The sequence below is a fragment of the Bos grunniens genome, chromosome 6 (assembly GCF_055505025.1).
Source record: "Bos grunniens cultivar Pamir isolate PY7600 chromosome 6, Bosgru_T2T1.0, whole genome shotgun sequence".
NCBI lineage: Eukaryota > Metazoa > Chordata > Mammalia > Artiodactyla > Bovidae > Bos > Bos grunniens.
In genome coordinates, this window is record NC_141170.1 from 84,841,156 (window position 1) to 84,867,813 (window position 26,658).

The 26,658-nt window shown below is 37.2% G+C and overlaps 1 protein-coding gene across 23 annotated transcripts in view; it reads left to right on the top strand.

Annotated features, from left to right (window-relative positions):
* Positions 1-26,658, top strand: part of CCSER1 (coiled-coil serine rich protein 1) — a 1,487,998-nt gene that overhangs the window by 879,698 nt on the left and 581,642 nt on the right. The window contains exon 10 of one of the 23 annotated variants that reach the window (XR_015165661.1): positions 17,109-17,168. The exons of the other annotated variants lie outside the window; for them this stretch is intronic. The gene's annotated coding sequence lies outside the window, so the exon portion shown is untranslated. The remainder of the gene's footprint in view (positions 1-17,108; positions 17,169-26,658) is intronic. 23 annotated transcript variants of the gene reach the window in all.

Here is a 26,658-nt window from a genome sequence, read left to right on the forward strand (position 1 = left end):
GCAATGCCAAAGAATGCTCAAACTACCACACAAGTACACTTATCTCACACGCTAGTAAAGTAATGCTCAAAATTATCCAAGCCAGGCTTCAACAGTATGTGAATTGAAGACCCCCAGATGTTCAAACTGGATTTAGAAAAGCCAGAGGAACCAGAGATCAAATTGCCAACATCTGTTGGATCATTGAAAAAGCAAGAAACTTCCAGAAAGTATCTACTTATGCTTCGTTGACTACACTAAAGGCTGTGACTATGTGGATCACAACAATCTGGAAAATTCTTAGAGAGCTGGGAATACAGGACCACTTTTCCTGCCTCCTGAGAAACCTGTATGCAGGTCAAGAAGCAACAGTTAGCCCCAAGCATGGCACAATGGTTCCAAATTGGGAAAAGAGTATGTCAAGGCTGTATATTGCTTATTTAACTTATATGCAAAGCACATCATGAGAAATGCCAGGCTGGATGAAGCCCAAGCTGGAATTAAGATTGACAGGAGAAATATCAAAAACCTCAGATATGCAGATGACACCACCTTATGCCAGAAAGCAAAGAGGAACTAAAGAGACTCTTGATGAAGGTGAAAGAGGAGAGACAGAAAGCTGGCTTCAAACTCAACATTCAAAAAATGAAGATCATGGCATCCAGTCCCATCACCTCATAGCAAATAGATGGGGAAACATTGAAAACAGTGAGAAACTTTATTTTCTTGGGCTCCAAAATCACTGCAGATGGTGACTTCAGCCACAAAAGTAAAAGATGCTTGTTTCTTGGACAAAAGCTATGACAAAAACTAGACAGTGTATGAAAAATCAGAGACATTACCTTGCCAACAAAAGTCCATCTAGTCAAAGCTATGGTTTTTCCAGTAGTCATGTATGGATGTGAGAGATGGCCTATAAAGAAGGCTGACCATTGAAGAATTAATGCTTTTGAACTGTGGTGTTGGGGAAGACTGTTGAGAGTCCCTTAGACTTCAAGGGACTGGTTTGCAAGGAGGTTAAACCATTCAATCCTAAAGGAAATCAGTCTTGAATATTTACTGGAAGGACTGATGCTGAAGCTGAAGCTTCAATACTTTCACCATCTGATGCGAAGAACCAACTCATTAGAAAAGACCCTGATTCTGGTAATGATTGAAGGCAGGAAGCTAAGGTGATGACAAGATGAGATGGTTGGATGGCATCACAGACTCAATGAACATGAATTTGAGCAAGCTCCAGGTGATAGGGTAGGACAGGGAAGCCTGGTGTGCTGCAGTCCATGGGGTCGCAAAGTGTCAGACACGACTGAACAACAACTCTGTCATGGTTATTCCTCCCTTACAAGGAGTTTTCTCTAAGATTCATACAATGCACACTGTTGGTGTCCTGCCCATATCCCCTTGATAAGTTACCATTTCTGTGCTTATAGATCCAACTCCCAGCCAGCATCTTTGCCAGAGTTGAGGTAGATGCAAAACCCTAGGGAATTAATTCTCTGTAGGGAAAGCCCTCAAACAATTATTATACTCACAGAAGTTGGGTAAATAAGCAAGCTTCTTAACCTCTTGAGCAGAATACCTCTGAGATGTTCATTTCACACTGGTGCCTCGAGCTTCCTGGTGGGATTAAGCTCCAGTTGTCCAACTTGGTGATATGTTTGAAAATGTACCCTATAAATTTTAGTTTTCTTTTTTCTTCCCTGTGTCACTTCTCTTCCATGATGGCATTTTTAGTGTTAGCTCCCTCAATAAACTATTCATGATCTTTCTTAACCTACAGTGGTTTACATTCCTATAAACCCACTGTAAATTGAAATATCATGTCAAAAATGCTTTTAATACACCTAAACTGCCAAACATTATAACACAGCCTAGAGTACTGTAGGCATGCTCAGAACACTTACATTAGCCTATATTCTGGAAAAATTATCTAATGCAAAGCCTATTTTTTAGTAAAATATTGAATAGCTCATTACCTTATTGAATACTATGCTGAAAGTTAAAAACAAAGTGGTTGTGTATCCCTAGAGTGATTGTAAGTGTATCGGTTTGGACTTCCCAGGTGGCTTAGTGGTAAAGAATCCACCTGCCAATGCAGGGGATGCAGGAGACATGGGTTTGATCCCTGGGTTGGGAAGATCCCCTGGAGTAAGAAATGGCAACCTCCTCTAGTATTCTTGCCTGAAAAATTCCTTGGAAAGAGAGCCTGGTTGGCTACAGTCCGTGGTGTTGCTAAGAGTCCTACCTAACTGAGCATGGACACATGCATGCGCGTGTGTGCGTGCACACACACACACGTGAATCAATTGTTTACCTTCATGATCATGTGACTGACTGGGATTCGTGGATCACTGCTACTGCCCAGCATTACTACAGAGTAAGGTACCACATATCACCAACCCAGGGAAAGATAAAAATTCAAAAATTTAAGAATGATTTTTACTGCTTTCCTGCTATTGTAAAGTGAAAGAATCCTAAGTCATACCTTTATAAATCAGGGACTGTCTGCACTCAAATCCTTTTCTCAGGGTCTTCTTCTATAGAAATTCAAATTAAGACATTTCATATACAGATAAAAATTTCTAGAAGTTGAATATTTTCTAAAAACCTGTGACTTTACATAGAGTGAATCAATATTTACTGATGGTATATAAGTATAATAATGCAAAGATGGTCACATTTTATCCTCAAGCACATTTATAGAGTATATAATAAATTTATATGGTATATTTAGAAATTATATACTTGGGGTGCTAGAAAAGGGAGTAACTATTTAAATATAAAATTCAAACATTTTAGCAAGGGTTCTTTTTCTGTAGTATTTACGAATGAATCACAAAGACCTAGAAGAGTCCTTGTCATATACATACACACTCAAAAAATATTTTAAAGAACACTTAACCTAAAAATAGTTTGCCTCCATCTGGAAGGATGTTTTTAATGGGAAACCCAAACTCAAAAGGGTACCTACTTGAGCTGTAAAGGAGAAAGAAGCTTTCAAGCAAGCCATAGAGAAGTAATCACATTAATCAGTGGGTCAGCCTCAACTCAGTAATCAGATCCCCTCAACTTTGTGGATGTTATAAATATGTTTTAGAAATGCATTAACTAAAACTCTGAGAAGTAAAATAATTCTGATAAAGTATTCCAAAACTGATAAATAAGAGTCTAGATTTGAACTCATACTTGTCTGTCCCTCTTCACCTTCACATAATCTTCAATTCTTCTTGAGAACTGGCCAAGATTAGGCAGTTATGCTTTAAAAAGACTGTATATAAGTCTATATTTTTTGTAACAGAGATTTTTTTTTAAACAAATGCCTTAGTCAACTGGGGCTGCTATAATGAAATATCATAAATTAGATGGCTAAAAAAACAAATACATTTCTTACAGTTCTGGAGGTGGGGAAGAGCTTCCAGTTTGCATGCAGCAACCTTCTTACTGTATCTTTACATGGAGAACAAAGAACTCTTGTCTCTTCCTACTTTTGTAAGGGCACCAATTCCATCATGGGAACTCCACCCTCATGACCTCATCTAAACCTAATCTCTGCCCAAAGGCCACACCTCCAAATACTGTTCCACTGAAGAATAGGTCGTTAACCTATGAATTTATGGGAGAACACAAATGCATTCAGTCTATAGCAATTAGCATAAATTTACAGTATAGTTTCACAATTACTTCTCAGGTGTGATTGGGGATTTTAATCAGGGCTTAATCTGGAACCAGCATGGGAAATACAGAATTCTAGAATAGATGCAATGGAACTGGGAAGGGGGGAGGCTGATACTCTTCCATGTTGTAACAAGTATATGGAAATACAGAAAGTCTTGCAGGATATGAAAAATTAGAACATCGGCAATAGCACCCCACTCCAGTGTTCTTGCCTGGAAAATCCCATGGATGGAGGAGCCCGGGAGGCTGCAGTCCATGGGGTTGCTAAGAGTTGGGCATGACTGAGTGACTTCCCTTTCGCTTTTCACTTTCCTGCATTGGAGAAGGAAATAGCAACCCACTCCAGTGTTCTTGCCTGGAGAATCCCAGGGATGGGGGGGCCTGGTGGGCTGCTGTCTCTGGGGTCGCACAGAGTCAGACACAACTGAAATGACTTAGCAGCAGCAGTAAATAAAAGTGCCTGAAATGAAAAGCTGGCGTCAAGAAAGAAGGTAAAATTCAACTAACAGGTGTTCCCGTAAAGGAGAAAAGAGTTTTTCTTTTGACCCTAAGAGGCTGAAAAGAGAGAGAGAGAGAGAAAAAAAAAAAACAAAAACCTTCTCTAATAAGAGTTCTATAATAGGATCCTGAGACTTGAGACCCTATGGCCAAAACAAAACAAAGCAAAACAAAACAAATGAACAGAGTTCTTAGAAGCAGACCAGTGGATCCACACTCACTCGCACCCTTAGGCTATGAACACAATTCATACTCAGCAGAGCATCTAAGTGCATCTCCTCAGGTTTTCTGTGACCTCAATCAATCCCCCTCTCTTCAGTCCCTCTCATTTACCAGCCAGCAGTGTGACTTATGTTATACATATTCATTCTACTCTTGTGTCTAGCACAGAGACCCAAGCACGTTCTTTCATGAATCATTATCATAACCTTTTAACAGTTGTGGGAGTATTTTAAAGGGAAGACAAGGAAGAAGTTGAGTTTTGTTTTGTTTTGTTTTCCTTTTTTGCCCTTGGATAAAAGTTGCGAGTTATTATCAGATTTTTATAGAGGACATCTCATGTCATTTTTAAAAGATTATTTACACATCATTCTTTCTGTCTAAGATGTTTCTCTCACATTTCTGAAGTCTAATCTTATTGTTCTCTCTTTGTATACTAAGAAATTATTTTAATAACTGTTATTTTCTGAAATTCACTGTAAATAATTTGAGTAGAGAGCTGGATATATAACCTCCAAAGTTACTTCTATCACTGAAATTCTCTTATCCTCTCCCTGAATTTTTTTTGAACTCTTTCCAGAAGTGTTCTTTATTGGAAATACCTGAAGAGTCCTGTCTTGTCACTGTTTGCTGAAAATGTAGAGCCCGAGGGACTCTAGTATAGCAAAATTTTGGTGTGTTCAAGCAAGACTAACAACCCCGAAGAATTTTTAAGCAGAAATAACATAAATATCACAAAATAAGCACTAAAGGGAAGGAAATAGAAATTATGTATTTGGAATATTAGATTTTGTTTCTCACGTACTTAGTCTTTATTATCTTAGCTAATAAAATTTAATAACCAAGAGTTTTCTCTACAGTATATTAGATCTGTTTTTAGTATTTTAGTATTTTTATACTTTTTTTTTTTTTTTTTTACTTTAGTGGATTATATATGATACTTGTCTGCCTAGGTACCACACAATTTGGCACATGATCTCATACTGTTTATACAGTTATCAAAATGCTTGTTTCTTTGGGAGATTATAAATTATTAAATTCACTAAAGTATTGGTTTCTTTCTATCAGCTACAGTACTGAAGTAACCATTATTATATTTCTCAGTATAACCAACAGTCCTGGGCACAATGCCTTGTTTATAATGAATTCCCTAATATTGATTGAGTTAATGAATAAATTAATATGTACTTGACGAATTGAATTAAAATTAAATGCATGCTGGGGAAGAATTACTGTTGGTAGAAATTATGGAAGCTCTTTTTATTGTCTAAGCTGTTCACATGTCATTCATCCTTAGATGTGTATTATTAAGAGAGCACTAGGTGCCAAGTATTGTTAAGTGATTTACTTGTATCACATTACTTAATCCTCACAATAACCATTAGGAAACAATTAGTCATAAGTCCTTAGTTTGCAATTAAGTCCTTCATAGAAAATTAAATAAAATTGGATTAAACAACAAAGTTTACAACATAACTTGGCTGGGCCCACATGGGCAAGGATATGTCTCTTGGCTATATGTTATCTAGGTAGACTCCTGGTAGTGGCTCCCTTTCTGTTGCAGGATTGTTGCAGTTTATAGAGAAAACAAATTGGAAATACAGGAAGGCTTCATTCCAAGAAGTCTCAGAGAGTATCTCCTCAGATGAGCTGTGTATCTACCCATCCTGAGCTAATCACTATAACCAGTAGAATATGCTGCTGATTTAAGCTAATCAGGATATCCAGAAATGGAGTGATAACAGATCACTTGCTTTCATATAGACCAAGGGGGAAAATAAATTGATAGGTATATCACAGTATGTTCATTAAAGAGTGTAGAAATAGACACTAGAATACAAAATTGAAAACTATCATAACCATTCCCTCTGTCTTAAAGATAAGGAAACAAAGATGCAAAGGTTTTATGTCAGTTTCTCAAGATCACACAGCTAATATTGGCAGAAATGCAGCTCAAAATCAAGTCTGTTTCTAACACCAGTATATTACACCACCTCCCTTAAGTATTTATTCACTGTCCTTAGCTCTACAGTTCGCATCTCAAAAGTGCTTCTGAAATCTCTTGCCAATGAAAGATTATCAGTACTAGCAATGAATGTATTTTCTTTTTAGGATGAAACTTTATCTGAATAATGTTTCTTAATTTCTACTTAGCTAATAAAATTTTCATTCACTGCCTAACTTTTCTTCCTGAAACAAATGTCCACCCGCTTATATTTTAGAAGTGTGGTGAATTAAGAAAAAATGTAAATAGAAGAAAAGGAGAATTACTTGCCTAATGAACAGTGACAGAAAATTGGTAGGAGCCATATTTATGACACCAAAAATATTAAGGCATTAATGAAAGCATTCAGTGTAGGATTTATTTTTTATTCAATATATTTTTGATGAGTTCATAGTGGTAGTTAAAGATTCAGTTTAAGACTAAAGAAATCAGTCAGCCTCATCTGGGTGAATATAATTTTTGCATTCTGATTCGCTGTAACAGAGAAACAAACTTTTTACTATCAGTTTAGCTGAGTATGTGAAATAAATTGACTAGTACATGTAAAAATACAAACCTCATAAAACTTTATCAGTTTCATTTCAGACATGTTAAATATATTTTAATCCTTGTAATTTGAGGAGTGTATATTCAGGCTGCTTTCTCTAATATGTCATATTTACTAAACCCAAATGTGTTTCCTTTATCAAAATACTTTCTGCTAATTCCAAAGACAATTTTTGAATCGAGTTTTGGATATCTTTGGGAATTTTCTTTCTCTGTCTTTTTCTCTTACCTTTTCCTGGAGAAAGATTGCCTCACTGATGTTTCATATGCAAGATTCGATGGACAGGTTTTAATCTTGACATTTTTGCTAATACTTATGAATATTTCTATTTGAAAAGATTAAGTTCAAACAAATTAGTTTAAAAATTTGAATGTCCTAAATTTTATAATAGAATTTAAAACATTGATTATTTCTAAGATCAGATCAGATCAGTCGCTCAATCGTGTCTGACTCTTTGCGACCCCATGAATCGCAGCACGCCAGGCCTCCTTGTCCATCACCAACTCCTGGAGTTCACTCAGACTCACATCCGTCGAGTCAGTGATGCCATCCAGCCATCTCATCCTCTGTCGTCCCCTTCTCCTCCTGCCCCCAATCCCTCCCAGCATCAGAGTCTTTTCCAATGAGTCAACTCTTCGCGTGAGGTGGCCAAAGTACTGGAGTTTCAGCTTTAGCATCAGTCCTTCCAATGAACACCCAGGGCTGATCTCCTTCAGAATGGACTGGTTGGATCTCCTTGCAGTCCAAGGGACTCTCAAGAGTCTTCTCCAACACCACAGTTCAAAAGCATCAATTCTTCGGCACTCAGCCTTCTTCACAGTCCAACTCTCACATCCATACATGACCACAGGAAAAACCATAGCCTTGACTAGATGAACCTTTGTTGGCAAAGTAATGTCTCTGCTTTTGAATATGCTATCTAGGTTGGTCATAACTTTCCTTCCAAGGAGTAAGCGTCTTTTAATTTCATGGCTGCAGTCACCATCTGCAGTGATTTTGGAGCCCAGAAAAATAAAGTCTGACACTGTTTCCACTTTTTCCCCATCTATTTCCCATGAAGTGGTAGGACCAGATGCCATGATCTTCGTTTTCTGAATGTTGAGCTTTAAGCCAACTTTTTCACTCTCTACTTTCACTTTCATCAAGAGGCTTTTGAGTTCCTCTTCACTTTCTGCCATAAGGGTGGTGTCATCTGCGTATCTGAGGTTATTGATATTTCTCCCATCAATTTTGATTCCAGCTTGTGTTTCTTCCAGTCCAGCGTTTCTAAGATATTGTTTAAGATAATATTATTTAAGATATTATTTAAGATATTATTCTAAGATAATTATTTCTAAGATAAAAAATGTTAAAGAAGAAAAGAATGTATCTATGAACCTGTATTAAAATTTGTATCTTTCTGGATCCGATGCAAAGAGAATTTCTAAATCAAGAAGTCTGCAGAGCTGAGAAAAGCATATAGGAGGCAGCAGAGATAATCAGAACTAGAGAGTGGAATCTAGTTAGTCACCAAAACTTGTGCTGAAGCACATCCCAAACTCTGAGGAACTGAGTTTACCAACCTTGAAGTTTGGGTTTGGATCTTGGATAAAAACTCACCATAGGGGAACTAGCACCCTTTGATATTGGAAATGTTATAGACTGAAGTTTAGAAAGAGCTATATTGTTGTGAGGGGACTGTTGGTAATATGGATTAAATATTAATTAATAGTCAATCTGAGAAGAATTAGAAAATTTTATTAAATCAAACTGAGGGTTATAATCCTGTAGACAGTCTTTTAGAAAGCTCTGAGCACTATTCTGCCTGATAGAAGTCAAAATACAGTTATATACGTTTTTTAAGACAAAGAGTGATACATAAAATGACTTGACAGTTTACACAATGCAAATTTGTGCAAACAAATCAAGTGGTGGGTCATAAGGACCCTGTACAGGATTAAGCAGGACTGTTACTTCCTAAGGAGATCTGGTTAATTCTGATGAAAAATGCAAACTAAGGGGATAGAGGAGGCCCAAATGTACAGAGGAAAAAAATATGTTTAATTATTTTCTTGCCATTAAGTATGAATTTTATTTCATCAGTCTAGAATGATATTTATTTCATCATAATGTCCAGAAATATGGACATTAAATATGATTCTGGTGAAGGCTCAGGAACCAAACAAAAGAAGAAAGAGGAGAGCTGGAGAGAAAGCTTCTGTCTATATAGAGAATACATAAATAATTAAGAACAAAATGTTGATAGAATATGGACATTAAAGTCCATTCTGATGTGGTCTCAGACAGAAATGAATAATACACTGTTGGACAGTGGAGAAAAGGTAATCCATTGATAAAAAGTGTCAAGAAACATGGCTGAATTGTTCTTATGTTTTTTGGAGGGTAAAATGGTGAAGTTGGATATTTAGCTGAAGAGATATCTAAACAAGATGTTGAAGGTGCTGCCTGGGGTCTCCTAAATGCATACAGTAAATTGTGAGAGGAAAGAGATGAATTACAGGAGCAAGAGTGAAGCACAGAAGGGATCAGAACTTAAAGATTTGGAAAATTCTCAGCTTCTCGTTATTGAACAAAATGGGAAAGCATGTTCTGAGAACACCAAAGTTATACCTATACTATCTCTTAATAAAGAGATTATGGGATTCTACCAGTAGAAACACTACCAGTCTGAACTGAAGGAGGAGGATATGGACAAAAGGAAGGAAGGCTGTCAAACTTCTTAGATGCTGCAGGGTGGCACAATAGGCTCTTTCGCTATGAACATGCTTCTTTCAAGAGAAGGGAAGAATGCTGCTAAGTCACTTCAGTCGTGTCCGACTCTGTGACCCCATAGACGGCAGCCCACCAGGCTCCCCCATCCCTGGGATTCTCCAGGCAAGAACACTGGAGTGGGTTGCCATTGCCTTCTCCAATGCATGAAAGTGAAAAGTGAAAGTGAAGTCACTCAACTGTGTCCGACTCTTAGCGACCCCATGGACTGCAGCCCACCAGGCTCCTCCGTCCATGGGATTTTCCAGGCAAGAGTACTGGAGTGGGGTGCCATTGCCTTCTCCAAGGGAAGAATGACCCCAAGGCAAATAAGCTATCTGCAGAACCGCCCATCTTAACACAAACTCGTGGTGCAGGACTAATTCCTATTGGTTTTAAAGAGTAGAGCCTCTTCCATTTTGGGGTGCCAAAATTTCACCACCCTGTGATATTGCCCCCCCTGAGGGGTCAAGGCCAAAGCCCAGCACCTAGTAAGTGGGCCACCCTACTAAGCTGAAGGGACAGGGCCTCCCCACAGAACCATTAGGGTGGTGCCGCCAATCTAGTGGGCTGGAGAGTTTGACAAAGATGATTATTTTACCACAGCAAGCATTATCCTCAATGGTGGAAAATTGAAAGCATTTCCCCTAAAGTCAGGAACAAGACAAGGGTGCCCACTCTCACCACTACTATTCAACATAGTTTTGGAAGTTTTAGCCATAGCTATCAGGGAAGAAAAAGAAAGAAAAGGAATCCATATTGGAAAAGAAGAAGTAAAACTCTCACTGTTTGCAGATGACATGATCCTCTACATAGAAAAGCCTAAAGAGTCCACCAGAAAATTACTAGAGCTAATCAATGAATATAGTAAAGTTGCAGGATATAAAATTAACCCAAAGAAATCCCTTGCATTCCTATACACTAACAATAAGAGAACCAAAAGAGAAATTAAGGAAACAATTCCATTCACCATTGCAACCAAAAGAATAAAATACTTAGGAATAAATCTACCTAAAGAAACAAAAGACCTATATATATAGAAAACTATAAAACACTGATGAAAGAAATCAAAGATGACACAAATGGAGAAATATACCACTTTCATGGATCGGAATCATCAATATAGTGAAAATGAGTATACTACCCAAAGCAATCTATAGTTTCAATGCAATCCCTATAAAGGTACCAACAGTATTTTTCAGAGAACTAGAACAAATAAGTTCACAATTTGTATGGAAACACAAAAAACCTCAAATAGCTAAAGCAATCTTGAGAAAGAAGAATGGAACTGGAGGAATCAGCCTACCAGACTTCAGACTATACTACAAAGCTGCAGTCATCAAGACAATATGGTACTGGCACAAAGACAGAAATATAGATCAATGGAACAAAATAGAAAACCCAGAGATAAATCCATGCACCTATGGACACCTTATCTTCGACAAAGGAGGCAAGAATATACAAGGAAGAAAAGACAATCTCGTTAACAAGTGGTGCTGGGAAAACTGGTCAACCACTTGTAAAAGAATGAAACTAGAACACTTTCTAACACCATACACCAAAATAAACTCAAAATGGATGAAAGATCTAAACATAAGACCAGAAACTATAAAACTCCTAGAGGATAACATAGGCAAAACACTCTCTGACATAAATCATAGCAGGATCCTCTATGACCCACCTCCCAGAGTAATGGAAATAAAAGCAAAAATAAACAAATGGGACCTAATTAAAAGGTCACACAATGAAGGAAACTATAAGCAAGATGAAAAGACAGCCTTCAGAATGAGAGGAAATAATAGCAAATGAAGCAACTGACAAAGCATTAATCTCAAAAATATACAAGCAGCTCCTGCAGCTCAACTCTAGAAAAATAAACAACCCAATAAAAAATGGGCCAAAGAATTAAACAGACATTTCTCCGAAGACATACAGATGGCTAACAAACACATGAAAAGATGCTCAACATCACTCATTATCAGAGAAATGCAAATCAAAACCACAGTGAAGTACTATTTCATGCCTGTCAGAATGACTGCTATCAAGTCTACAAACAAAAATTGCTGGAGAGGGTGTGGAGAAAAGGGAACCCTCTTATACTGTTGGTGGGAATGCAAACTAGTACAGCCACTATGGAGAACAGTGTGGAGATTCCTTAAAAAACTGGAAATAGAACTGCCATATGACCCAGCAATCCCACTGCTGGGCATACACACCGGGGAAACTAGAATTGAAAGAGACATGTGTACTCCAGTGTTCATCACAGAACTGTTTACAATAGCCAGAACATGGAAGCAACCTAGATGCCCATTGGCAGATGAATGGATAAGAATGCAGTGGTAATATACACAATGGAATATTACTCAGCTATTAAAAAGAATGCATTTGAATCACCTAATGAGGTGGAAAAGACTGAGTGAAGTAAGTCAGAAAGGAAAACACCAATACAGTATATTAACTCATATGTATGGGATTTAGAAAGATAGTAATGATGACCCTATCTGCGAGATAGCAAAAGAGACACAGATGTAAAGAACAGACTTTTGGACTCTGTGGGAGAAGGCAAGGGTGGGATGATTTGAGAGAATAGCATTGAAACATGTATATTATCATATGTGAAATAGATTGCCCATCCAGGTTCGATGCATGAGACAGGGTGCTCAGGGCTGATGCTCTGGGATGCCCCTGAGGATGGGATGGGGAGGGGAGTTCAGAATGGGGAACACATGTATACCCATGGCTGATTGATGTCAATGTATGGGGAAAACCACTACAATATTGTAATTAGCCTCCAATTAAAATAAATAAAAACAAATAAAAAGATTATTTTTAGCCTCAGGATTTAATGCAGTTTGGCTTTTAAATTTAAACTTACTTGAGACCATCACCCAATTTTTCCCATTTAGAATGGGGTCTTTTATCCTTTATCTTATGCCTGTCCTGCTATTGTATTTTGGAAGCACAGAACTTGTCTAGTTTCACTGGTTCACAGCTGGAGAAGAATTTTTCCCCCTGGGATGTCTCACTCACATCCCTTTTATATTGGATTTTAGACTTAGAGTTGATGCTGAAATGAGTTAAGACTTTTGAGGCTGTTGGAATAGAACAAATATGTTACATGTTAGGATCTGGATTTAGGGGAAACAGGAGTAGAATATCATATGTAAATGTTATATATGAATATGTGTCCCCACCCCCAGGTTCATATGTTAAAGCCCTAACCCCATCCATGTATGACTATATTTGGAGTAAGAAAGTAATTAAGACTAAATTAAAGGTGGGGCTCAGATCCAATAGTAATTGTGTCTTTATAAGAATGAGAAGACATACCATAGGGCTGTCCTTCTCACCCCACCCCCGCCTCTGTCTCTCTACCATGTGAGGACACAGCAAGCCAGGATTTATTAGACCTGCTGAGTTCTCACGAGAATTCCACAATGCTAGTGCTCTGATCTTGGACATTTAGCCCTCAGAAGTATGAGAAAATAAATTTCTGTTGTCTAAGCCACCCGATTCGTGTTGTCTATAGCAGCATGAGTCAATTAATACAGGGACAGTGTGCATGTTAGTCACTTCAGTCATGTCCAACTCTTTGCGACCCAGTGAACTATAGCTCACCAGGCTCCTCAGTCCATGGGGATTCTCCAGGAAAGAATACTGGAGTAGGTTGCCATGCCCTTTTCCAAGGGCTCTTCCTGATCCAGGAAACTTCCCAACCCAGAGATCAAATCCACAACTCTAACCTCTCCTGCATTGGCAGGCGGGTTCTTTACCACTAGTGCCATCTGGGAAGCCCCACAGGGAGGGTGCCTAAATTTAAATTACAAGGGAAAAATCACAAGTCACTGGTGTAAAGTTATATATGGTCCTGATATCTTTACATAATATTACAATACCAAGACCACAAGGCAGACCTGTGGATCATATAAAGCTAGATGTGTTAAACTTGCTGAGTAGGGGATAACACCCATCTTTACAGAGGGAAAGTTAAGGAAATGTCACATAGAATTTATGGGGCTGGGATTAATAGTCTGGTTTCAGGATAGATCTGATAAATGAGGTCTGGGTGAAGGTTGGTCAGGATTTATAATCTATTTGAGTTGGTGAAACTGTCCATAGTCTTATGTTTGGAACATGTGAATGCATGCTATCTGTGGAAATAATAGTTAAATTAGTTTGTGGTAGTACCTGGTATATGAGACTGAGCTAGTGTTAAGACAGTTTAAACTTTAGGTAATTTATCTCACAGGACATAGTTTTTACACTTTATCTGTGTTGCAAACAGGAGTAGAATTTCATGGTTTGTCGTTCATCTCTTGTCTGATATTTAGAATAGTGCATTCCCTTTTCAATTTACTCTCTAGCCCTTTCACAGGGTCAGACACGACTGAAGCGACTTAGAAGCAGCAGTAGCAGCCCTTTCAAAACATTTAGGCTAGATCTTGTATTCTCTTGATTTAAACATTTTATAATTCACCTAAAAGTCAAGCTAATTCATTGTGTATTTTTCAGTTGTATTGAGATATAATTGATATATAACATTTTCATGTTTACCACATAAGTATGTTGATTTGATAAACATAATGCAAAATGATTACTACTATAGCTTTAATACCTTCATCTTTTCACATAATTACCATTTCTTTTTCTGTGGTAGGAATATATAAGATCTACTGTCTTAGCATCTTTCAATTTCATAATACAGTTTATTAACTATAATCATCATGCTGCATATTAGAACTCATTTGTCTTAAAATTGGAAGTTTGTGCCCTTTGACCAGTGTTTCCCTATTTTTTCCATATCCCCCCTTTAATATTGTACAAATAAGTGACATCATATATTATTTTCTATTGCTCTGACATTTCACTTAGCATAATGTTCTTAAAGTCCACCCATATTATTGCAAATGGCAGAATTTCCTTCTTTCTCATGGTTGAATAATATTCCATTGTATGTATATAACATACCTGTGTTATCTATTTATCCATCAACTAACCCTTACGTCTATTCCATATCTCAACTGTTGTGAATAATGCTGCAATGAATATGGGAATGAAGCTATCTTTTCACGTTCCTGTGTTCATCTCCTTTGTATATATGCCCAGAAGTGGAATTGCTGGCCTGTAAGGCAGTTCTCTTTTTAATTTCTTAATGAACCTCCATACTGTTTTCCAAAGTGGCTGTATCAACTGTGCATAAGGATTTATTTTCTCCATATTCTCACCAACACTTGTTATCTTGTCTTTTTGATAGAAACTATTCTAACATGTATGAGGTGATACCTCCTTGTGGTTTTGATTTGCATTTTTCTGATAATTAGATATGTTGCACACTTTTTCATGTACTAATTTGTCATCTGTATATCTTTTTTGGAAAAATGTCTATACACCATTATTCTTTATCACCTTCACATAGTGAATATTTTGTCTTGTTTGAATCTTGCATTTTCCTACAGGTCTTACATCTAAGAACTCTTTTTATCTTGTTGAAAATGTATAATAATATCATTTCTGAGTAAATCCTGCCCTCAGTGCTTTGAGATTTTTGAATATTGGCATTTCTTAAATATATGTTTCTTATCCTGAGGTAGTATTTAAGACTATTAAAATTGCTAGATAACTTGAGAACAGATGAATTTAATTTTTTGTCCATTTTTATTAAAGTTTATTTATTATTGTGTAAAATTATTATTGTTTCTTACCTTTAGTACTAAACTTAATAATATGTTTGCTTGGATTACAACAACATGCTTTGTCCCATAGGTCTCTAGGGGTGCAAATTCATTCTCTTTTTCTGTTAATTATACTTTAGAGGAAAGGTTTGATTAACTGCTGCTATAGCAGAATCATTATTATTAAGTAGTTTATTTAAATACATTTTTAGGGCTTTATTTTCTAATGTTTTCAATACTCAGAGTTTTATGATTCTCATAGGTCTTGCCAATATTTTATTAGAAATTATTAGAATGAGGGGAACTGGCATAAAATTAGAACTAAACTCTACATTTTGGTGAATTGGGTAAAAGAAACACAAGAATAAAAATCTTCATCTTGATATTTTTATTGATTAATATGACATGATATTGACATTTTTTTCCCCTGTCATACCAGTTTAACTTGCTCAGGAGACATATTTTTCCACAATTCCAGCATGGAATTTTGATTATGTTAAGATAAACAAATTATTGCTGGTGTTTTTACATGATAAAAGAAAATAATAAAGGGACATTTGTAAAATTATGTTACTGTGTTAGCTGAGGGGTACCAATGATACTTAGTGTTTTTTGAAGAAATGTAAAGTATATTTATAATATTATGTGATAGATTCAATGGCTAATGTGTTTCATTTTCGTTGTTTCCACTCTCACATATTTTCATCTGACTTGACAAATTTTAAAAATGTCCCTTTATTATTTTCTTTTATCGTGTAAAAACACCAGCAATAATTTGTTTATCTTAACATAATCAAAATTCTGTGCTAGAAGCCATTATAATAAATAAATAATAAAGATATTCTTGCAAGAGATTTGGCAATGTCAGTAGCTTATTTGTTTTGTTTTTCTCAAAGCAAACTAATCAACAGCTGTGACTACACACAGCCTAAGTTAGAAAATGAAATATTGACAATTGAGATAAGATATATAATATATACTTTATAAATGTATCAAGGCTTCCATTTAGTTATTATTTCAGAGCCCAAATGTTCTGAACAGCTTGCTAATGTTTTAAAAACTTCTTTAGATAGACTGTTTTGAGAAAGATCCTGAAGTTCTGAGGATATGAAATCTTTGAGACATTTTTCTATTGTGGAAAGAGAGATTTTATACCCGATTCCTGTGTGTGTTCATTTGCACGTGAGTGCACATGTCCACACACTCTTTAACAATTGTCTCTCAGTCTTCTCTATGAATATTTTAGCAAGAGTAAACATAAACCTCATTATGGAACAGCTTGGATTGCTTGAACATATGACCAATATGGATATTTGTGAATCTTTGTTTACCATTTCTATGTCTTTCATCTAAATGATGAAACATATCTGGGGTACAATGTTTTGAAGGAAAATAAAAAAATATCTTTTTATCCCCACCCCAAATATATTTTATCCATCTCTGTCCCAGCATCTGAAAGGGAGAAACTAAGCCATCTGGAAAAGTTTGTGAGAATTATAGCAGTTAGATGAAGGATACAGACATGGCTCAGATGGTAAAGAATCTGCTTGAAATACAGGAGACCAGGTTCGATCCTTGATTGGGAGGATCCCCTGGAGAATCCACTCAAATATTCTTTCCTGTAGAATTCCGTAGACAGAGAAGCCTGGTGGGCTGCAATCCATGGGGTCACAAAGTCAGACATGACTGAGTGACTAACACTTTCACTTTTCTAATCTAAAGGTAAAAGAAAGACTGACTTTAATGGAAAAGTATTTTCTTACAGTAAGATGAATGAAGTTCCTTTTGAAATGAAGCAGGAAGAAGGACTAGTAATTTCAGATGCGTAAGTAGAGATGCTTCATTGTCTTAAATTTATGGGAATTGTTTTCATTCTCTGGGTTGGTGCCTCAAATGTTTGAAGTGTTAAAAGGTCCCCCAGGTAATTCTAATTGCTAGCTATGTCAAAAACCACTAACCTGGAAAAGTAGGTCTTAGATTTGCCAGGAGAGAGGAATAGAGTTGAAATACAGAAATTGAGGAAGAAAAGAAAGGGAAAGAGAGATATTGATGGAAAGGAGATGATCTGGAAATATATAAAGCATTAATATCAGAAATCATATGGTTCTAGCTCTTAGTTTTTGATTCCTCGGGACTTTAAGTGGCCTAGGATATCCATAAAATGTCTTGTCCCATGTATTAGCCCTGGATGCGATCTTGAAACATAAAAAGGCATTAAGAGATTGTGGGATAATATGAAGTTCTAATCTCAAAGAGATATCTGCATTCTCATGCTCATCATAGCATCATTCACTGTAGCCAAACTATGGAAACAACCTGTGTTCATTAATGAATCAAGTATTTGTGGAATATTTTTCAGCATTAGGGGCTTCCCTGGTAGTTCAGTGTGGCTTCCCTGGTGGCTCCGACGGTAAAGTGTCTGCCTGCAGTGCTGGAGACCCGGGTTTGATCCCTGGGTTGGGAAGATCCCCTGGAGAAGGAAATGGCAACCAACTCCAGTATTCTTGCTTGGAGAATTCCATGGACTGAGGAGCCTGGTAGGCTACAGTCCATGAGGTCACAAAGAGTCAGACACAACTGAGAGACTTCACTTTCACTTTTCACTTCTGTAGCTCAGTGGCAAAAGAACCCATCTGTCAATGCAGGAGATGTGAGTTTGGTCCTTGGGTTAAAAAGGTCCACTGGAGAAAGAAATGCCAACCCACTCCAGTATTCTTGACTGGGAAATCCTATGGACAGAGGAGCCTGGCAAGCTACAGTCCATGGATTTGTAAGAGTCAGATACAACTTAGTGACTAAACAACAACAATTCAGTACTAAGAAGGAAATCCTGACATTTATGGACAACGTGGATAAAATTGGAGAGCAATATGCTAAATAGAATAAGTCAGACAGTGACAAATATTTCATGATATCTTTTACATGTGGAATAAAAAAAAGTCAAATGCATAGAAACAGAAAGTAGAAAAGTAGTTTTCAGGAATGCAGTAAATAGGGAGAGATTGATAAAAGGTATAGACTTTCAGTGATAGGAGGAAAAAAGTCCAAAGATCTAATGTTTAATAAGGTAACTCAAAGTTGATGACACTATGCTGTACAATTGAAATTTACTAAGATAGTAGAACCTAAATGATCTTACCAAAATTTAAGGTGGTGGATATGTTACTTAACTCAGAAATTCCCTTAAAAGGAAGGAATCCACATAAAATCATAAAATTATCATGTGCACTTTAAATATCTTACAGCTTTCTTTGTCAATTATATCACAATAAAGCTGGGAAAAAATATTGTGGGACATCATGAGATGGATCCTTAGTTGTCATAGTATCCTTATTGCTGATTGAGTAAATTGATTATTCCTTTTTAAAAACTAAGCAACTCTCCACAGTACAGTTCATTGAGTGGTTGCAGGTCAAGAGTATAGTACAGTATTTCTTAAGTTTCTGGGAAACAGCTGCCACCACAAGATATAGGAATACCACCCTGGCAAGGACCTGAACCCTTTACCTTATAGGCATCAATGATGTGAATTATCCTCACTGGATCAAAATGTACCACACAGTAACACATTCTTAAAATACGATATACATAATCAAACAGTATTTCAAGCTCCATTTGGCCATTGCAGGGCATAGAAACCTACCTTTCTTGACCTGGATATTATATAGCTCTTAGTGCTGCCAAGATCTCATTAACATTTCTGGCTGCTTCAGACTGTATAATCATTTTGAGCTTGCAATGAATACTTCTTAGTCCTTGAGGAGTGTTTCTGGAAAGCATGTCCATGTTGATTCAACTTTAGAATCAGATGAAATTCTTTCTGAAGATTCAGATTCTTGAATTCAGATATGCAAAATATCAAAATATGCAGATATTTGTGTTCAGATATGCAAAATCAGAATCTTTGAGGGTAGGTCCTAAGAATCTACAAGTACAGTTAACCCCTTAGGTCTTTCTAATATACCATGTTTGAGAATAGGTCTTATATTCCAGGAGGCTCAGTGGTAAAGAATCTGCCTGCCAATGTAGGAGACACAGGAAATGTAGGTGTCATCCCTGGGTCAGGAAGATACTTTGGAGGTGGAAATGGCAACCCACTCCAGTATGCGTGCCTAGAGAATCCCATGGACAGAGGAGCCTGGTGGGCTACAGTCATGGGGTTCAGAGAGTTCTACATGACTGAACAACTGAGCATGCACACATTTATATTCCACTGGGAGAGCTGGAGGGGCTGTTACCACCTACAAATAACATAGATTTGAAGTAAATATGGCATTGATGAGGAACAGGAAGACAATTAAAGGCAGACCTATAGGTGAGTCTGAGACTAGATAGTGAAAGGGTTGGGGAAATAAAAAATGAAATAATTAACAGATTGAGAAGCTTTAATTAAAACCAAAAAAATAACCCACTTTGGAAAACAAATATAAAACAGCCATCATGCCATATAGAAAAGGAAAATAAGAAGTTATAGTCAGAAAGCTATATTTAAAAGCAGGGACTTTTTCAAGATTGTGACTCTGCACTACCTGTTTTGTGTTCCTATAGAAAAATCAAAATTAAATAAAATTATTTTCGGTATTTCATGGGACCAGATCTTATCTGGTTCCTAATGCCTTGTGCATTCAAATATGAATCTTGGTCTCCATTCCCATACACCAGAATTGTTATTTTAAAACTTCAAATTCTAAATTTTCATGATTTATCTACATGGATTCTAGATCAGTGTTTCATTTTTTTTAATGAAATTTTTTGTTAATGTCTAATTGACATATAACATTATATTAGTTTCAGGTGTACAACATAATGATTCAATATTTCTGTCTATTGTGAAATGATCACCCATTCAGTAAGTCTAGTTAACCTTTATCACCAGAGACACTTAGGGTTTTTCTTTTTGTGATGAGAACTTTTAAGATCGCTTTTAGGAACTTTCTATTATGCAATAAAGTATTATTAATTGTGGTCACTATGCTGTACATTACACCCACAGGACTTATTTTATATCTGTACCTTTTGACTCCTTTTACCCGTTTCACCCCTTAAGCCCCCACCCCATGGCAGCCATCAATCTGTTCTCTGTATCTACGAGCTTAGAGTTTTTGTTTGTTTAGATTCCACATTTAAGTAAGTAGATCAGTGTTTCTTAAATGTTTGTGTGATTAGATCATAATAATTAAAGAATCTCAGGGACAAGAGTTTTAGACATAGTTTTGGGGCCCAGGAATTTGCCTTTAGTCACTCAAGTAGTTTTGTGAGGAAGTGATCTGGATGTTAGCCATTCCTCTTGATCTTTTCCTCTTGTCTCCTCTAGGATATTCCTCCTTTCAAGTCTTACTTTTCTCATTGAATGTTCAATTTCTTTGCTGCCTTGAATTCTCAGAATGAACAGATTTAAGACACTTGCACTCTAAGATTTTCTTTAAATTTGTATTAATTGCCTAAATCTGCCATAACAAATTACCCAGAAACTGGGTGACTTAAAACAGCAGTAGTTGATTGCCGTACAGTTCTGGAACCTAGAAGTCTGAAATTAAGGCATCAGTAAGCCATGCTCCTTCTGAAGACTCTAGAGGAGGATCCTTCTTGCCCCTTCCACCTTCTGGTAGCCCCAGGCATCCTTTGGGTAACTCAGTCTTTGTGTTGGTCTTCATATGGCTGTCATCTCTCTGTGTATATGCCTCTGTCTTCACATGGTTTTCTCCCTGTGCTTCGTTTTCCTCTTCTAAGGACACCGGTTACTTTGTAGTGCCAACCCTAATGTAGTGTGACCTTGTTCTAACCTAGTTACTTCTGCAAAGGTTTTATTTCCAAATAAGGTCACATTTACAGCTACCAAGGGATAGAACTTGAACATGTCTCTTAGGGGCCACCAGTCAACTTATAGTAATACTGTATGTTACAGTCTAGCTACTTCTCCATCTCTCTTTACCTCAGCTAAGATTCTGGAACAAATAGTTTACACTCGATTGTTATCACTTCTTTGTCTCCTACTGCAATCTGGCTTTGGACTCCCACTAGGGCTTCCCTTGTAGCTCAGTCAGTAAAGAATCTGTCTGCAGTGAGGAGACCCAGAATCGATTCCTGGGTGGATCAGGAAGATCCCCTGGAGAAGGAAATGGCAACCCACTCCAGTATTCCTGCCTGGAGAATCCCCATGGACAGAGGAGCCTGGCAGGCTACAGTCCATGGGGTCGCAAGAGTCGGACACGACTTAGTGATTAAACCACCACCACCACCACTGAAGCTCTGGTTGTTAGAGTAATTATTAAAATTTTAATTGACAAATCTGAAGAACACTTACTCATTCTTATCTCACTTGATATTCTTACTCTCCTCCAGAGTATTGATCATTCTTTTCCTTAAGCGCCTCCTATTTGAATGAACCTAAATCCACTCCAATATTCTTTGGCTTCCCTAGTGGCTCAGCTGGTGAAGAATCTGCCTGCAATGCAGGAGACCTGGGTTCTATCCCTGGGTTGGTAAGATCACCTGGAGAAGGGAAAGGCTACCCACTCCAGTATTCTGGCCTTGAGAATTCCATGGACTGTTAGTCGAAAAGGGTCAGACATGACTGAGCGGCTTTCACTTTCAAGTCCACCTGTTTATATACAACTTTGTTTCATTTTGTTAGATCAATATAGCCACAAAATGTTATAATGAAAGCAAATCTTACATAAAATTATGTCACACATGCAGGCAATCTTAACTGAACTTGAGAAACACTAGCACAGAAATATTTCCTGAAAACGGTGCTGTTAACTGGAAGAATATACTATCCTTTGTTCTTTCAGTGCTCTAACCATCACTTTGCATGTAAGATTACACAAAATGCATACACCAGAAGGCAAAATTCTATTATTTTCCTTAAGTTCACATATCATATCATATCACCTATAGTATTTAAAATTAAATTATAGCCACCATTATAATGTAACTCTCACCTTATTTTCTTTCTATATCCAGGAGTATAGTTCCTTTCCCTTCAATAATCCTTTCTACTCATTATATTAATTATTTACTGATGAGTAATCATATTACAACTCTCTTAGTGGCCTAAAGTGAAAGTGAAGTCTCTCAGTCGTGTCCGACTCTTTGCGACCCCATGGACTGTAGCCTACCAGGCTTCTCCATGCATACGATTTTCCAGGCAAGAGTACTGGAGTGGGTCGCCATTTCCTTCTCCAGAGTATCTTCCCAACCCAGGGATTGAACCCGGGTCTCCCACATTGTAGGCATTGCTTTAGTGGCCTAAAGCAATATGCATTTGTTATCTCAGTTTTTATGGGTCAGATATAGCTTACATGTATCTTCTGCTTAGAGACACACAAGATTGTGGTCTCATCTGAGGCTTGACTTGGGAAGGATCCACTTATAAACTCACTCAGATTACTGGCAGAATTTAATTCCTTTCAGTTTTATAGCTCTCAATTCCTTGCTGTCTCTTAGCTGGAGGGCAGGCATAGCAGCTAGAGGTCATTTGTAATTCCTCAATACATGAAGTTCCTTATCGTGACCATTTGTTTCTTCACAGTTAGTAAAGAGAAAGAGATTCCAGTAAGATAAGCACTATAATCTTATATAGTCACGCAATCATATGTGTATGTCCATTCCATTGGTTATTTAGTAGCAAGTCACAGATCCTTCTTACACTCAATGAGTGGGGCTCGCACACAGGCATGACCCCCTTTGAGGTAAACATCAGGTGAGCCACATTATATGTTTTCTGTCCCTTGACATGTAGTCTTTTCACTCTAGATATTCCACTTAAGTAATTTCCTTAATATATGACTTCAACTGATAGCTGTGTGCTATTGGTTCCAAAATCTATATCCCAGGCTAAATGTTTCTTCTTTAAAAACTTCAGTTGATATAGTCAACTCTCTTTAGAAGTTGTGGTGTGAATGTAGACATTTCTTTTTAAAAACCAGTATCAGCATTCTTCCTTTACCCCCAAATTTTTCCTCCTACGTTTTACCACCTTAGATGATGACACAAACTGTGGCAAGTGCATGTGGTCACAAAACTGAGACTATGATTTAATATTTTAGGATAGAACCCAAGCATTAGTATATTAAACTTTCCAAGTGATTCTAATTTGTATCTTCAAGTGATAACTGATGTATCTATAGTATTACTCTGCTTTGTCTGCTCTATAACATGAGTGACAATCTGAAATTATTCTTCAATGTTATCATCTTATTCTTTTCCTGTCTCTCCTTTAGAATTGAAGCTCCACAAAAGGTTATTCACCACTGTATCATGTATGTGTGTGTGTATGTAAATATATAAAACAATATTTATCATATAGTCTGTATTCAGTAACTTACTTATTGAATCATTAGGCATTCAGTTCAGTCGCTCAGTTGTGTCTGATACTTTGCAACCCATGGACTGCAGCACACCAGGCCACCCTGTCCACCACCAACTCCCGGAGTTTACTCAAACTCATGTCCATTGAGTCTGTGATGCCATCCAACCATCTCATTCTCTGTTGTCCCCTTATCCCCCCACCTTCAATCTTTCCCAGCATCAGGGTCTTTTCAAATGAGTCAGTTCTTCGCATCAGGTGGCCAAAGTATTGGAGTTTCAGCTTCAACATCAGGCCTTCCAATGAATATTCAGCACTGATTTCCTTTAGCATGGACTTGTTGGATCTCCTTGAAGTCCAAAGGACTCTCAAGAGTCTTCTCCAACACCACAGTTCAAAAGGATCAATTCTTTGGTGCTCAGCTTTCTTTATAGTCCAATTCTCACATCCATACGTGGCTATTAGAAAAACCATAGCTTTGACTAGACAGACCTTTGTTGGCAAAGTAATGTCTCTGCTTTTTAATATGCTATCTAAGTTGGTCATAACTTTTCTTCTAAGGAGTAAGTATCTTTTAATTTTCAGGCTGTATTGACCATCTTTGTGATTTTGGAGCCCCCAAAAATAAAATCTGCCACTGTTTTCCTCATCTCTTTGCCATGAAGTGATGGTACCAGATGCCATGATCTTAGTTTTCTAAATGTTGAGCTTTAAGACAACTTCTTCTCTCTCCTCTTTAACTTTTATCAAGAGGCTCTTTAGTTCCTCTTCTCTTTCTGCCATAAGGGTGGTGTCATCTGCATATCTGAGGTTATTGATATTTCTCCCGGCAATCTTGATTCCAGCTTGTGGTTCATCCAGCCCAGCATTTCTCATGATGTACTCTGCATATAAGTTAAATAAGCAGTGTGACAATATACAGCCTTGACGTATTCCTTTTCCTATTTGGAACCAGTCTGTTGTTCCATGTCCAGTTCTGACTGTTGCTTCCTGACCTACAGATTTCTTATACATATTTCTCAGTATTTCTCAAGAGGCATTCAAATTTCTCAAGAGGCAGGTCAGATGCTCTGGTATACCCATCTCTTTCAGAATTTCCTACAGTTTATTGTGATCCACACAGTCAAAGGCTTTAGCATAGTCAGTAAAGCAGAAGTAGATGTTTTTCTGGAACTCTCTTGCTTTCTTGATGATCCAGCAAATGTTGTCAGTTGATCTCTGGTTCCTCTGCCTTTTCTAAATCCAGCTTGAACATCTGGAAGTTCACGGTTCACATATTATTGAAGCCTGGCTTGGAGAATTTTGAGCATTACTTTACTAGCGTGTGAGATGAGTGCAATTGTGTGGTAGTTTGAGCATGCTTTGGCATTTCTTTTCTTTGGGATTGGAATGAAAACTGACCTTTTCCAGTCCTGTGGCCACTGCTGAGTTTTCCAAATTTGCTGGTGTATTGAGTATAGCAGTTTGACAGCATCATCTTTTAGGATTTGAGATAGCTCAACTGGAATTCTATCACTTCCACTAGCTTTGTTTGTAATGATGCTTCCTAAGGCCCACTTGGAAGACATCACATTCCAGGATGTCTGGCTCTAGATGAGTGATCACACCATCATGTTTATCTGGGTCGTGGAGATATTTTTTGTGCAGTTCTTCTGTGTATTCTTGCCACCTCGTCTTAATATCTTCTGCTTTTGTTAGGTCCACGCCATTTCTGTACTTTACTGAGCCCATCTTTCCAGCACTGCACAGCCCCATTAGGTTGTTAAATACCAATATTGTAAGTCACCATTATGTGCTTAGCTGTTCAGTCATGTCTGACTCTTTTCAACCCCATGAACTGTAACCCAGCACGCTTCTCTGTCCATGAGGATTCTCCAGGCAGGATTACTGGAGTGGGTTTCCTTGCGCTTTTCCAGGCGATCTTCCCAACCCAGGGATCAAACCCAGGTCTCCTGCATTGCAAGCAGATTCTTTTCTGTTTGACCCACCAGAGAAGCCTAGCATTCCTGGGCTAATATGCTAAGTGTTTTCTATACATTATTTTATTAATCTTTACAAGACTCATATGAGTCTATTTTTAAGTTTGTTATTCTCCTTTTTAGTGATCAGGTAAAGGCAGCAGAGTAATTTTTCCAAGGTCACATATAAAGTGGAACTAGGACTTAAACCAGGTCTGCAGTACTCCAGAGCTTATGGTTTTGACCAGTATGTTCTACATATGCTTTCCAGCTATATTCATTTCTTGCTCAAATTGTTACGCCTTTGAGTTTATTGTTTCTTCTGGAATAATGATTTACTATTCACTTAGTGCTTTATTAATCTACTATGGTCAGAAGTCAAATCATCTATCTCCACCAGAATATAGTTTCTTCATTTTGTTCAACATCCTTACATATTCCATTTTCTGATTGATTGTTATTCTCAATCCAGTTGTCAAACAATGCATACTACCTGTTCTTCAACAGTGTTCTAGGCACAAAATAGAAACATACCATCTCACATGTCCCCTATTTTGCACTTGGATTCATAACTTGATCCACAAATCTCTCTGCATTTTACAATCATGAATTTTCCAGTCATCCCATGAGGTAAATGAATATTTATTGTCATCATTTTACAGATGCATGCAGTTAGGCATAGATTAATTAAATAAATTCTTCAAGGACAAATAATGAGTTGATTGGAAAATCAAGGTTAACATTGAACATTCCAGTTTTTTGCTTCTAAAAGGAATGAATGGTGTGTTAAGTTGATTTCACTCTACATAGTTGAAAATGTTTATTGTAATCTTTCTCAATATATCCTCCATTAGTTTTTGGACATTACCCAAAATAATTCACAGTGTTGATATCTAGCCCTTAGATATGTATGCAGTTTTTGTCTCTTGGCTTCCATGGGAGATGCAGAAATGAAAATGAAGAAAGAATTTAGCCTATATAATTATATCTTCCTATAGAGATTCTGGTAATTATGTTCGAATACTTTTTTTTACTATATAATTTAA